The 16,006-nt window shown below is 47.6% G+C and overlaps 1 protein-coding gene across 1 annotated transcript in view; it reads left to right on the top strand.

Annotated features, from left to right (window-relative positions):
- The window catches only part of PDGFC (platelet derived growth factor C), an 819,997-nt gene that overhangs the window by 282,296 nt on the left and 521,695 nt on the right, over positions 1-16,006 (top strand). The window lies entirely within an intron of this gene.

The following is a 16,006-nucleotide window of genomic DNA, read 5'->3' as shown; positions in this document are numbered from 1 at the left end:
GTTCTTATTGCATGAGCCAATACCTAAGCAAACATATTTTGGTTCAACAATACAATAATATCATAAACTCTGAACAAGAACGAAATTGCAACAGCAGGTGTTTAATAAAGAAAAAGTGTAGTAAAAGAATCAAATGGCATGCACTACAGGTAACACATTATCAGCAAAAGAGGTAGTTGACGAACCCCCTAGCTCCATACAAAAATGAGACATTAAGGTCTGGGGAGACGCCCAAGTATCAGCTCGACAAAGATCGCAAAGCAAAGTTCCCTTGAAAACTGGCCAGGAAGCAGACATCCGCCTGGTTGAGTTGTCCTGGACAGGAGTAGGCAGTTGCTGTCCAATAGAGTCTTAAGCATCTGTATTTGCCAACTTAACCCATATGGATAAAGTAGCAGAAGAGGGGTGAAGACCCTTAGTAGACAGACCAAAGTGATGAACAATGAATCAACTTTGTGGAAAGACTCAGTTCTAGACAAATAAATGGATAACATCCTACGGACATTCAGAATATGCATCCGTTCTTCTTGCTCCATGGAAGGATCCAGAAAAAAAACTGGAAGGCAATATCCTCTGAGCAATGAAGGACGTATGCACCTTAGGCAGGAAAGAAGGATTGGGTCTGAGAATAACTTGATCAGAACAAAAAGGGATAAAAGGAGGAGATGATAACAATGCTCTGATTTCCCCAATCCTTCTACCTGAGCAGATGGCTACAAGAAATACCACCTTGGCAGACAAAACAGTAAATCAGGAGATTCAAAGGGTTCAAACGGAGAACTCTGTAGACTATGCAATACCAGGGCAACATTCCATGAGGGAACAGGAGAATGCAAAACAGGCTGCTTGAGAAAGAAAGTCCTTAAAAGGCGGGAAGCCAGAGTAGAAATAGCCAAAACCTCTGGACCACAAATAGTCTGGATTGCTGCCCAATGGCTGTGAATGGTTGATATCGCCAGGCCCATCAAAAACCATCTTTCATAAAATCCAAGATATTACTGGGATTGCACACACATGGAGGCAAAGATTTAAAAAGGTACCACTTCTCAAAATTCTACCATGGATGCCCATATGTCTGCAACATAGAAGGAGCCTGGGACTGCTGAACAGTGTCGGCAGCTACTGCAGAACATCCATGCGAAATTAATCTCAGCCTCTCATGTGCCGGACCCTCAATTTCAGTCTCCTAGCTGACTACAGAGACAGACAGGGAGACCTCAGTGGAGATAGCGAAACTGCCAATGGGGAGAGACTGATAATTAAAGGAGAAGAGTAAACTCCCAGGAGAAGTTTTGTGTGATCCAACTTAACTTGTCTTAACTTTTTTTTTTTTTTAAATTTTTAAAACCTTTATTTTCAAATCAGTGCACACAGCTAGTTAGCCTTACATCCCGGAGGCTAGGCAGCAAGTCAATAAGCAATGGGTCAAAGTGCAACGAACAAGGTACCAGCACGTATCGAAGGTTGTAATTTTCATTTTTGTTTTATGAAAAAAAGGGAAAGGAAGAACAAGTACAGAGAAGAGGCGCCAGAACTAGCGCAAGAAAGAAGGCAATGAAACCAGTGTGCGGTGGGGCCCAATCTAGGAGTCGGCTAGGCTCAGTAGTCACAGTTCGATTCAAATTACAGTGTTAAAGTGTAGAACCATAGGGGGGGGGGAAGCAAAGGATAGTAATAAAACCGGAAGGCCAGTTGGAGTTAAAGGTTATGGGGTCAGACGTTCTTCCAGTGGGGCGGTATCCGGTGGTATGCAGATGTCACCCCTATACTCATTCCAGGCCCCCCACAGCTTCTGCCATTTTTTGGGTTTACCCCTGGATACATACACAGTCTTTTCTCGGAACATACACCAATCCATGTTGGCCTTCCATTGTACCACCTTTGGAGCCGATGACGCTCCACACATCTGCGCAATGTCCCGTTTTGCAACCATATTCCCCAGGGTAACCCCTTGGGATGGTGCAGTGTTATAGTCAGTTGGGCCCCAGATATTCAGGAGGCATCGCCGGGCCTCCGCATGAACCTCCACCCCAGTTACCTCACTCATAATAGTGTGTACCCGCCTCCGGTAGGAGGCTATCGCACTACACTCCCAAATGATGTGCATAAAGGTGGCCAGAGCGCCACAGCCGCGCCGACAGAGGCCATCAGCCGAATGTCCCATATGTATTAATCTGGGACCAGTAACGTAAACTCTGTGCAGGATCTTCAATTGTACCAGTCGCAGCCGGGCAGGAATAGCAACCTCCTTGGGGGACGGCACTGCGCTTTGCCAATCTTCATCATCAATCTCTATCCCATCCCGCATCCATTGATCCCTCACTCCCAAAAGAAGGTCTGTGCGAACATTAATTAATTTTTTATAGGTTAGGGAAATAGCGCTATCCGGCATATAGCCGTCCAACACTGTGTCTTCCAGGGGGGAGTATTCAGGAATTTTCTTGCCTTCCGGCATGGCCGCAAGGAGTGCGTGGCGCAATTGAGCGTACCGAAAATACTCCGTTCCACCCAGCTGGAACTCTGTCTGCAGTAGGGCAAAAGATTTTACCTCCCCTCTCACTATCATGTCCTCCACCTTAGATATGCCAATCATGTCCCACTTGTCGAATCCCTTAGTGTGCCACAATTTACCCAGTATCTCGGAGTCATAGAGAGGAGTTGCCATTGTGAGCCTATCCTTCCACCCCAGTGATTTAGTTATTGTTCTCCAAATATGCACCGCCGTTTTCGTTGGCCCAGACATCCGCCTATCAAGAGACCTCGTGTACAATGCCCTGTGGTATTTCCCGCCGTCTAAGAGCCACCGATCCATGGCATAGCCTGGACTATCCGCCGGGCCGTAGAGGCCGTGGTTTAGTGCTGCCAACGGGGAGGCCCAGTAGTATCTCCGAACGTCGGGCATTGCTATACCCCCGTCGTACCACGGGAGCGTAAGCTTCGTGATAGCTATACGTGGTCTGCCATCCCATAGCAGGGCACGTTGCAAGCTCTCGATTTCCCCAAAGTAGCTAGCTGGGACCGGATCCTGGGTGTTTTGCAGAGCATACAGGAACCTGGGCAGGGACATCATTTTAAATAATGCTGCGCGCCCAAGGAGGGAGAGCGGGAGTTTACGCCAACCTTCTACGTCACGTCGGAGACGAACAAGGGGGGGGGGCAAATTGTTCTCGTAGCGTGTCTTGGGGTCAGTTGAAATGTAGATCCCCAGGTACTTGAATCCCTGTCTCGCAACCTGTATGCCACAGTCCCTTGGAAGACGAGGTGTCCCCCCTCTCAGCACGTACAAGTGCGACTTCGACCAGTTAATGACCAGTCCAGAATGTCGGCCAAAAAGTCGAAGCACGTCACATACAACAATAAGTGACTTGCAGGGGGAGGTGAGGTACAGAAGAATGTCATCAGCATATAGTGAAACTCGGTCTTCGAATCCAGGGGACCAGCGAATTCCGTGCATGTCGGGGTGGTGCCGTAGCCACGCGGCCAACGATTCGAGTGCCAGTTCAAACAGAAGGGGCGACAGGGGGCAGCCCTGCCTGGTGCCCCTGTAGAGGGCAAAGGACGCGGAGACACGACCGTTGACCGTCACGTTGGCCAGCGGGCTGGCGTACAGAAGTTTAACCCACCCTACAAATTCTGGGCCGAAGCCGAGCTTCGCCAACACTGCCCATAGGTAGTCCCATTCAAAGGAGTCAAACGCCATAGTGGCATCCAACGATGCAAGGACCGCTGGCTCCCTGAGCGTGTGAGCCCTGGCAAGAGCTCCATGGAGTCTCCGAAGATTAAGGGCAGTGTTGCGGTGTGGAATAAAGCCCGACTGGTCCGGGTAAACTAAGTCGCCAATCGCGCCAATCAGACGGTTGGCCAGCAATTTGGCAAGAATCTTAGGTTCAGCATTCAGCAGAGAGATGGGACGATACGATCGGCACAAGTCTGTGGGTTTCCCTTCCTTATGGATGACCACAATGGTAGCCAGCCTCTGGTCGCCCTTCTCTTTCGCCTCCAGAAACATGTTCCGCAGGGGCGTGGAGACGACGTCAGGTTTGATTTTATAGAGTTCCATTGAAATACCATTGGGGCCGGGCGCCTTACCAGATCTAAGGGAGCGGATGGCCAGGGCTATCTCGTCCACGGTAATACCCCTATCTAAGTCATCACGGTCCGTCTCTGACAGACACGCGAGATCTATCTCAGCCAAAAGCGCACTGGAGTCGGTCTCAGACCGGTCCGAGACCGAGGTGTAAATGGTCTCAAAGTAGTCTGCGAACGTCTCCACTATTGCACTCGGATCGGTAACAAGCAGGCCGTCCTCCCCCAACACTTCTGGAACCACCCGACTAGCTCTCTCCTTTTTATCGAGCCAAGCAATGAGCTTGCCCGCCTTGTCCCCGACATCGTAAATTCGACCCTGCTGATCTCTACCCATGACTTTGGCAGCGTCGGAGACAATATCACGATATTCTAATTGTTTGAGCGAGAGAACATGGAGCAGCTCAGGTGTAGGGCCCGCTTCCAATTGGGAGTCCAGCTCAATAATCTCCGCTTCGATGCGTGCCACGTCAGCGTCTCTGCGCCTCCGGAGGTCAGCAATGAGGGAGAGCGCCTCACCTCTCAAGACCGTCTTAAATGCCTCCCACAGAGTGACTGCCGACGCAACCGACCCAGTATTCTCAGTGAAATAGAGCTCAATAGCCCTGGACAAGAGTCCACGTGTCTTCGGGTTACGGCAATACCATGGATTGACCACGACAGCCCGTTCGGTAACCACAACATCGAAGTCAAAGGACACCCAGACCGGGGAATGGTCTGAGATGCCCCTCGCCAGCAAGCGAGCCTCGGAGACTACCGAAGCGTGGGTCGCCAGAGCTAAGATATAGACTATTCTAGAAAGGCTACCGTGTGCCCCGGAATGAAACGAATATTGACTCTGGGTGGGATGCATAAGCCTCCAGCAGTCAACCAGCCCCATGGTATCTAGGAAATCTGGCAGCCAGGATTGTGAACTACGGAGATCTCTGGGCGGATGTCTGTCCAAGGTCCCCGAGCAGACCGAGTTAAAATCGCCACCCACAATAAGCAGCCCCTCGGGTAGACCCAAAATGGCGCCTCCAAGGTCCTGAAAGGTGTTGTTTTGTAGCCCCGGGGGGACGTAAACTGAAACCAAAACCAGAGACCGCCCCTCCCATCTCCCCGAGACAGCAGCGTATCGCCCCCTCTCATCAACAACGCTAGAGTTTACCTCAAATGGGAGAGACGTGCGCACCATAATCCCCGCCCCTCGGGAACCTGAGGAGAACCCTGAATGCGCCACCATCTTGAACCCCTTCCTATTAAGCGCTCATCACGTATTTCCCACCAAGTGTGTCTCTTGCAGTAGAATAACATCAGGCATACATCTCTTGAACAGTTGCATAACCAACCCTCTCTTGATGCTATCACCCAAACCGTTAACATTCCAACACAATACTTTTAATTTCCTACCCCCCATCGTCGAATCGTGGGCCTTCGCCGACCCCAGTAGGCCCAATAGATACATTTACGAAAGTAGAGCAGTCTTTGCATTGCCTTAGAAGATGAAAAGAGAAACAAAGAAAACAAACGGAACCAACCATCAAACTCCCCCCCACCCTGCACCCCTGCAGCAGACTAAAAAGCCCCCCCAACCAGCAGTGTGCCTGTCGCCCCATTAACTAAACTACAAGAAGACCCTAGAGGAGAAAGGAGATCACGTAGGCCCCCCCCGCCACCCTCCATAACGGAAAGAAGGATATGCACCGTAAAGTGCAGCAGTATGGCTTTAGTCATTGTCAACAGGGTCGCCAACCGATAAAGTTATTAAAGTGAGTTCTACTCTTGGCGCTCGGGGCCCCCCGAGGCGCCCTCCGAATGTTAATCTTGTTTCTCATGTCTGTGCGGCAAGGTGTCCAGCCATTCGCTTACCACTTCGGGCATGTCGAAGAATACAGCACGGCCATCATGCTCAATACGTAGTCTAGCAGGGAACATCATTGAGTACTTCATACCCAAGTCTCTGAGACGCCGCTTCACTCCCGCAAAACTTTGGCGCTGTCACTGGACCATCCTAGTAAAGTCCGGGTAGAAGTTGACATCCACATTCTGAAATTTGAGGGGCCCGTGTCGTCTCGAGGCCTGTAGGATCACATCCCGATCTCTGAAGTTGAACAGCCGAGCTATGATGGGCCTCGGCGTGGCGCCCAGCTTGGGCCGTCCCCCCGGCATTCTGTGGGCCCGCTCAACTGAAAAGAAACGACTAAGGCCCGCAGGAGCCAGATGAGTCTGTATCAGTTCCTCAACAAAGAGATCAGTGGCCGGGTCTTTGGCACCTTCAGGCACCCCGATAATTCAGATGTTCAGCCACCTGGCACGTCCCTCATAATCTTCTAGCCGCTTCGAGAAGAGATCATTAGCGTACCTCAGGTCCCGGACCTCCGTCTGCAGGTCCGAGACATCAGTCGTGAGGCTCGCGGTTTTGATGTCTAGCGACTTCACCCTGCCGTTGGTCTTGCCGAGATCAGCTCTGATCAGGTTAAGGTCGATCGCCAGAGTATCCACTTTATGCGTTAGGGCCTCATGTTGCTTATGCATCTCCTTTCTGATGCCAGCTATAGCCCCCATGATGTCACGGAGTGTCGGCTCCGGCTCGTCCGGCGATCTTGCCCGAAGGGTGTCTTTAGAGCGGGTAGCAGCATTCGGCGAGAGCCTTTGTTGGGCATAGCGATCGATCTTGTTGGACTGGGGTTGAACCGTCTTCCTACTGACCCGGTTAGCTGTCCTGTCAGGTTCGCCCCTGCCCGCCATGATGGAACCAAGAGATTGAACAAAGGGTGGTACACCAAAGTCACTTCGGGTAGCAAGCAATTGCAGTGTGGAGCAGCCTCCGATAGTTGTTCAGCGAAATGCCACTCTTCTACTTTGCGTGCTCCGCAAGGCCGGCGCAGTAGTCACTCACACAGCATATCGATCATGAGTTGCAGTGTCGCTGCCGTCGGCCATCATCAAGACAATGGTCCGTCCCTGGGTCGAGTCTTCAGCACGGTGTATCTCCGTCTGTGAACGTCGGATTTTAAATCGGACAGCAGATCCCGTCTCAACGACCGTTCATCAACGAGAATCCACCAACGTGGATCAGGATTTCGATCAGGATTTATGCGGAGGGTCGGAGGGTCCACGGAGCTCTGAGCTTACGCGGCCATCTTGCTTGCCCACGAAGCTCCTCGAACTTGTCTTATCTTAACCTAACTTATAAAGCGCATAGCTACCCTAAGTCTTCCCAGCGCTGTGAAAGGTGAAGTGAGCACCTATTGAACTACAGAATGACTCAATTTGCTAGGAAAATAACCACGTTTTGAGACGCTTTCTGAATCTGACTTTGTCCATCTCCATCCTCAGACTGATTGGCATCGAATTGCGCAGTTTGGGGGAAAGGTAGGTGAATGGTCTTCCACCCCATTTGGCCTTATAGATCAGTGGAACTGTTAAAAGACTTGTGTGAGAGGATCTTAACATCCTGTTTGGGACATAGCAAGTCAAAAGGGATCTGACCATATGAGGGCCTTTGCCATTTATCGCCCTTTGATAAGACACAGAGCCTTGAATTTGATTCTCTGCTCCACAGGAAGCCAGTGTAAGGAAGTCAGTGCTTTCCTAGCAGATGAATTTTCAGGTATTTTATAGATACTCAACTTGAGTGCCAAAGCCTTATGATCGATTATATTAAATGCTGCAGCCAGGTTGAGGAGGGTAATGGCGGCCTCTCCTCCTTTGTTTAGGATTCGTTTTAAGTCCTCACTACCACAAGTAGCGCCGACTCTGTACTGTGCTTTAGACGGAATCTGTTCTGGGAGTCGTCCAAAAGCTTATTATCTTCCAGATGTTTAGACACATGCTGATTGATATCTTTCTCTAAGACTTTCTCGAACAGAGAGTGCATCGATATCGGTCTGAGGTACCCTGGATATATGGCATCAAGATTTGTTTTTTTTCTATAAAGGCTTGACCACTGCATGCTTCCAGTCTTGTGGGACTATTCCTGTGGAGATTGACAGAATCTTCCTCCCTATTCTGGAAATCAATTAGAAAGGAGGGAACTAACGTAGAGACCCATCGGTCATTGGACAGGCAGAGCATTCATCACCAACGCCTTCTGAGATGGAATCAGGGAACAGAAGGAGGGGAGGAGTGTATTGACCTTCGTGGCAAATAGATTCAACCAAGGAGTTCTCTACCACACTGCAATCAGACAAAAATGGTGAGGAAATAAACAGAGGGATATTGAAGATGGGAAATCACGGCTCATGATCCGCAGGCCCATTCTCCCTCTCTGTCAGATAAACTGCAGACAGAGCTAGGAGATTCTTCTCTGCCCAACTGCAAATCCTCCAGGCAAGGAGAGCAAAACCTGGGGACCTCATTCTCCCTGTCTGTTGACGAATGACTGGACCACTTGGTTGTTGGTCTGGAAGCAAATTGCCGGCAATCTGATCAATGGGGCAAACTTGAGAAGGGCCATCAAAACAACCTCCAACTCTCTCCAATTGGAGGATCGAGGGGCCTGAGCTGGCAACTACCTTCCTTGAGCAGGTTGTAGTTGACAAATGGCATCTGTGGTCACTATGCAAACAGGATAAGGATTCAGAAGGATCCCCTTCGACAGGTGTTCCCTCACCAACCACCATTGGGGATCCTATTTGATTTCCAAAGCCATTGGAATTAGAAATTCTTGTTCCTGTGACATTGATTGCATCCCAATGGTAAAGAAGGAGGTGGACTAGAGGAAACAAATGCAAATGACTCTAAGGGATTGTGACCAGAGTCAACGCATTTCTCCTTGACTCCACAACTAAGCTTGCATAGGGCAAGAAAGATATCAAGTGAGTAATTAATCTGATCTTTTGCTCGTGTGAGAAAAGCACTTGCCCCAATGCTGTTCGAAAAAAAGTCCCAATTAATTGAAGCCGCTGAGAGGTATTGTTCCATGCTGAGAAGAAACCCTCTCTTCTCCAGGTCTGCACATGTGCTGAATATCTTCCTGCACCTTAAAGGAAGACGGAGAATCAATAAGCCAATCATCCAAAAAAAGGGTAAGCTTCAATTGCTGCAGAATGAATTCTACCTGCCAGAGGAGCAACCACCTTGGTGATTATCCTGGCAGACCAAATGGTAGTTCCTTGTACTGGTAGTGGACGCCATTGACTGCAAACCGGAGGTATTGTCCGATACTTGGATGGATGGGAATGTGCAGGTAGGCCACCGGCATGTCTATTGAACACAAAAAGTCTCCCGGGTTGATCAATGGCATGATGGACTGCAGGGAAACCATCTTAACCGAGAGATATGGAATGAATTTGTCCACGCTCTTCAAAATGTATGCCATTTCGAACTAAAAACAAGACAGAGTAGTTTCCTGACCTTCCTCCTCTGGGGGGACTACAGACATTGCTGCCTTGTCTAGAAGCAACTGAACACCCTCCAGCAAACCCAGTCATTTAAGAGGGTTAGGTGGAACCGGAGGCACTTTGCAAGAAGGAGGAGGAGGGGAAACAAGCGGAATCCTGTATCCACAAAATATGAACTCCAGAGCCAAAGCATTAGAGAATGTCATCTGCCAAACATGACTGAAAGCCTGAAGATGCCCCCTGAGCGATAGATCATTGCATAGTCAGGCCTTTGGAGTGGACGGAAGGGTTGGATTGCTGAAACTGGTTTGGTGTTGGAACCAGGATTTGTCGAATCCAGGGCTTTCACGGCCAAGACCCATGCTTCGAAAGGGCTGAGAGTTAACCCTGACTAAACCTGGACTAAAAGCCATTCAATAGCCAAATCCACAACCCCTACCAAAAGGTTTAGGTAAGTTGGACAATTTCTGGTTTTCTACTGTTTTCTTTACCAAATCTTTAAGTTCTTTCCCAAAAACCTTGGAACCTGATAAGGGTAACTTTAAAAGCACTGCATTCTAATACACATCAGTCCTCCAGGAACTCATTCAGGTATGTGTGTGTGCTGAAATAGCCACACCTGAAGCAGCCACGGAAGAACTTAAGTTATCAAAGGAAATTCCTGGAGAGATAACGGACATGTTGTTCCATGGCCCCCAGGAGAGAAGAGTAATCAGCCCCAGCAGTCATCTTCTCTGCTAACACCTTGAAATCCTGCAGCAGGGATTGTATGGCATACATAGTATAAGCGTTAGCTCTGATAGAAAAATTAGAGGGTGAATATGATCTTTTGACTGCTGTCTTGATCTTTTTTGTCTACAGAGTCTGAGGGAAGAGCATCCTCTAATACAACTGACCCCTGTGTGGAAAGTCCCACCATAAGGCCGTCCACTTCAACATTAGTGGGAAATTTCTCTGAGAAACCCTCGAATGGATATCTTTTTTAGATGAAGGCGAGGAAAGAATTTACACTCCAAATCCTTCCACTCATTAGTTAACACGTTTCTCACAGAACTGTGTAATGGAAGAGACTCTGGTTCTGTGCGCTGATAATGTGCCAGGAAATTCTCCTCTGTAGCAGTCACTACAGTTGCAGAAAAACCTAGATTCTCCCTGATGTGAGATAATACCTCCATAAGGTCCATTCCCTGAACAAACCGACCTCTAACATCCTCCTCATCTGCATCAGGCCATCAGAATCCAGGTGGGGTATTTTATGAGGAACAGGGCAAGAATCTCTTTCCTTCATCACAACTTCAACTGCTGCTGTAATCATGGTCTGCAGGACATCCATACAGGGAAGGGCAGAGGAGGGTCCAGCCTGTTCCACCACGTGGCCGGTATGTTCTGACTCCATTGTGCCGGTAGGAAACATTCTCCTACCTGACACGCCCGGAATAGCTTTTGTTGCCAGCAATGGGTCCAAAATCACGCTGCAACAATCGCAATGAGATGTGAGGTGGCCATCTTTAAAAAGGGCACTGGCTTGATGAAGTGTGCGCACCACTCCTAGTTCTCAGAGAAAACCAGAAATAACTATCAAAGCAATGGGTGCCATTTCACGCCCAGCATATTTACAGAAAAGACCGCCCAGCAAGTCCCTATTTCTAGAGTTCGAACACCCAGTGCTTTGGTAACGACTCAACCTAAAAAAATTAAAGTGCTATAGCAGGCATTTAAAATATGGAAATAGAGAATGTGAATAATTAAATAAAATATACGAAAACGAGCGTGGAATAAGAAAAAAAATACCCTCAGTTCGGCCTTTCCAACAGGCATCAATACTGCTTTTACAGAAAAACAAAACAGGATGTGCGTTTTAATGTTATATGGCATTCTGGGATAGGGGTGGCCATATTGGGGTGTATGTTTTTTGACTGCTTCAGGTAATCAATATCTGTGGGAGCACAGGCCTGCTCATACAATAAGGACTGGATGAGGAAGACGTACAAAGAGGTAATGGAAGAGCCTTTATGAATGTAGTTAACACGGACGCGGCTTTTTAGTGCGAACTCAGCCCAAAGGAGTTAGAGCTCTTTACATGAGCACCATTTTTATTACTCAAGGTCAGAATCATTTTTTAGGCATGAGGAGATTAAGTGATTTTCCCAGAATCACAGAGTGTTCAACCAACGCAGGGACTTGAACCTGGTGTGTTTGAACCTCGTGTTCTTCAGTTTCAAAGTCGGCAGCTCTGGCCACAAGCCACAGTCTCTCCTGGTCCATCATTGGCAGAGAATGCGGATGAGATAATCAGCTCCTAATATGATTCATATTTTGACCACCTCGGCCCAGCCTGAACATTCCTCAGATGGATTCTGTGCTTCTTTCGAAGGCCCTGAGTGTAGACCTAATCTGCTGCTGGTATGCGGTAGTTTATATAGCCACCCAGGCAGATCAGAGATAGCTCAAATAAAGTTCCTCCAGTCTTCATTTAAGTGGCAGTCAGCTGCCTCGGCTGATGAAACAGTATCCTTTCTAGCGGGGTTGTTACGATGCAAGTTTATGTGCACTAAAAGGTGATCTTGACTTGCTACGGATGAAGACACATGCCAGGTGTTCCTCTGCATATAAAGCATGTAGTGAGAATCTGCTAAAAAGCAAAGGTACAGAAATGTGTATGGCACTGTGTAGATATGGCTGGTGCTTATGCATACGGGAAGTTTCAAAGGGGCATATTATCAAGGGGGTTTATCTCCACTTTTTTGGCTTTAAAAGCCAAGAAAGCGGAGATAAAATTATCTCCCTATTACCTAGCTGTCGCTAACACCAGTTAGCGACAGCTAGTAGGAGATAGCGACCATCTTGGGCCCCACTTTGCATGTCAGAGAAATTTATCACTAATGACATGCAAAGTGGGCGGGCCAAGATGTTAGCGACTGGAAACAGTCGCTAACATCGCTATCTCCTATTACCAACTTTTGGAGATATTCGCGCTAAGCGCGAATATCTCCAAAAGCTAACTCCTGCCCTGAACAGTTCTTAGCCATGTTATCCAATGGTAGGTGGATAACATGGCTAAGAACATTTGCTCGGTAATGCCTGAATATCGCTGACTTTTCAGCGATATTCATGCATTGCGGCTGATTTTTATCGCATTTGCGATAAACCTTGGTAATACCAAGGTTTATCTGCGATAAAAATCGCTGCAGGTCAGCAATATATTTTTGTCTCTAACCAAGCAATAGCGATAATTATCGCTATTGCTTGGTAATATGCCCCAAGATTTAAAAGGAGTAAAAGCGGAGAACATACAATTGAATTTATTATTAAACAGAGAAGCCCATTAAATGCGAACCTGGTTCCTATGGATGTACATTTTATATTTACATTTGCATTCTTTTATTCCCATGCCTAAGGTCAGAGAGTGCCTGTCCTGTTCCTTTATATGTACTTTTAATATTTTTCTTACAGATTCGGGGATCATGTCATTCTCAAATGCATGCCTGCAGTCCTTCATTTGTAAAATCAATAGGTGCCAGGGTCCAAAATTGTACTCAAAAACTTGCGGCCAGTGCTCTTGATGGTTGGGGTGCCGAAAACCAAGGCTGTATGCTTTTGATTTCACCTCTTCCTTCTGTCATCAACTATCACACACTGCCTTCATATTTATCTGACTCTTGCAGGTTCTTTTCCATCCCTTGCTTTCTCCGTTTGTCACTGGTTTTCCTTGATTCTTTCCGTTTTATGTTTTTCTCTCGTTTGCTATAGATCAAAGTCTGTTAAGCCAAAATATATGCCAGTAACCACAATGGGGCAGATTTATGTTGAGAATGCGCCACGTTTGCGTCACGCAACTGCGGCATAAACGTGGCGCATCCCTACGACCCATTTACAACGTGACACATCTAGGCAGATGCGTCACGTTGTAAAGCCCTGCGCCACTTGTGGGCGTTCCGGCACAGGGTGGGCGTTCCGGGGCAGGTGCGCCTCGCAAAAGTGGCTGAGTGAAATCTATAAGTCTGCCCCAATGAGTTTTGCTAGGCCCCACCGGCTTAAATTGATTACTGACCCTCAGAAGAGCTATTTTTCTCTTGTTCACCGAATAGGCTCAATCAAGATATACAGTATCAACTTTGAACTTGCGGATTCGAAGGGAAAGTTGGGAGAAGAGGCTTCATCATCCAATCAGATTTTAATTTTTTGGGATTTCTGCATAAATTACATAAAAGTGTTAACCATTTAAAGCCCAATTAGCAACTTTCTAAAATGCTTACATCTTCAAAGCTACTGAACGGATTTATACCAAATCAACAAAAGCATGCTAAGTTTGGTGTACAACTGTGCAGGGGTGTTGGCTGTAGGAAAGAGCTAAAATTTAACATGGCAGCTAAAATATTAAAATACATCGGTTTTGACTCCTGCCACAACTTTTTCTCCCTCGTGGATCTGCATGAAAATTGGAAAGCTGGATCTTAACCCTTTTACTGCGGCGGCTATTCCGCCGCAGTGCTAAGGGGCGGGGGGGCCGCGCGGCGCTCCCGCCCTGGTGACGGAACCGCTCCGTCACGCCCCTCGAGTGAGCTGTGCTTGTGGCGGAACGGTTCCGTCACGGCCCCGCCCGCTCAATAGAAAGCATTAAATCAGCAACGCGCAGGCGTGGCGTGTGGGCCGTGACGAAACCGTTCCGTCACCAGCACAGCCCACCGAGGGGCGTTACGGAACGGTTCCATCACAAGCGTGGGAGGGGTTAATGGAATACACCAAACAATTGCCAAATTTGTGCAAATCTTTCTGTGGGGCAAATATTATAGGCAAATCACACAAGTGATTACCAAATTTGGTGCAAATCATCCACAAGCCCAAAGTTCTAGGTAACTGATAAAACCCTTTCTCAATGGAAAGTATTACTGAACCATAACTTAAGTATAGCCAATATACATCCACTGTCTGGGACCTGATATTCTGACCTTAACCTATAATTTTCAATTATTCTCTCTTGGGGGCGTGGCTACGCGAGTCTCCGTGATGGCCGCGTTTTAGGAGAGGTCCGCATTGCCGAGCCCCTAATCCCCTCCATCCGCCCTAAATATCCGTGTCCTGGGTGTGGGATAGACTAGCCCAGGTGCCGCGACATCTTCCGATGGTCTCACCATCCTCGGAGGGGGCAAGAAGACGGAGTGCGGCCCGTGGCGAGTTCCGGCCTTCGCGCAGGCAAGAACCATGCCCTGGAGTGACTGCTGGGCTGCTCTGAGCGTGCAGTAAGGCGGGTATATGTAGTACCACTTTACTATGGACTTATAAGTAAATTAATTGTGCCAATTGGGTGTAAGCCAATGTTCATATTTTGACAGAGAGAGTACAAGCACTATAGAACTGGTTAGTAGTGGTAAAGTGCGTAGAGCCCTAAGGCCAGCAAAACCGAAGTCAGCAAAAACAGTAGAATGGAAGGCAAAAAGTTGGGGGGGAAACCATACCAAGGATGTCAGTTCCAACACTATGAAACAAACAAACTCCATTACAAATCTGAACTATTAGGACATTGTGTAGGTCTTTGTTTCATGAAGAAAAAGTGAAGTGGGGCAGAGTTTCCAATAACCCCAGCCTTTGCTGTTGTGGATCTTGGCGTGCAGACTGCCATGCTCAGAGTTGTGGGCTATTTCATGGTGAGGGCTCAGTGTGTGTGTAGTTTGCCATGCATGCTACTTTGCTTGTGTGGTGTGCACCCAGTTGGTGGCGGAGTAGTGACTTTAAAGAAACTTGAATTTACATGATATTAATGGCTAACTTACCTCCAGAGATTCATTTAATATTGCGATTGCATGTTTTCCTCATTAGCCTATACTATAGTAAACACGCCCGAGCCTCTTGCGAATACATTGATCATCTAGGTGAGGGAATTTTGTTAATCCAAACCAAAATTGCATTACCTCTTCACAAACATTCTAACTAGTTTACATAATATTTTAAGTATATTAGATGTTCCTCTATTTTGCACATTACTTAGTGAAAGTATTTTAAACAATTTAATTTGAATACATTTATAAATATACCTGAGACACTCCCTCACTCAAGCCAAAATTATTCACCACCTCTTTGTTAAAAAGTGGAGTTTAATTCCGAGAAATCCTCCACACCTTATCCATCATCATACTGTGGCCCCTTCCCACCACCATCATAGTTACACCACAGTGAGAGCTACTCTGATTCTGTGTTGGGACAAACATCCAAAGCCTCAGCCTGATTGGTGCCCAGCAAAGAGAACAGTCATTACTTCAGAAACAATATTTCTACATTTTAAAAATATTAACAAGCAAATGCGATCATACTCATTTCAAGTCTAGCACCAATTCTATTTTCATTGCCAGCATACACAATGCTAATGTACTTTTACGTCCTCCCATTGCATTTTTCTAATTGGTTTCTCATCAACCAGACAAAGACTGCAACCTTTAAACAGCTCAATATTTAAGCTCTAGCACATTGGTACTCATAGTACGGCCCGAGGGTCGCCAGCGGCCCGGCAAGGCTTCCCTGGCGGCCCGCGGACCTTGCAGACATCTACCAGTGTGACTCGGAGTCTCTGCTGCTCTGTGGGGGCCAGCCATAGTCAG

This window comes from Lissotriton vulgaris, chromosome 3_1, assembly GCF_964263255.1.
Source record: "Lissotriton vulgaris chromosome 3_1, aLisVul1.2, whole genome shotgun sequence".
Classification (NCBI taxonomy): Eukaryota; Metazoa; Chordata; class Amphibia; order Caudata; family Salamandridae; genus Lissotriton; species Lissotriton vulgaris.
This window is presented reverse-complemented; position numbering and strand designations above follow the sequence as displayed.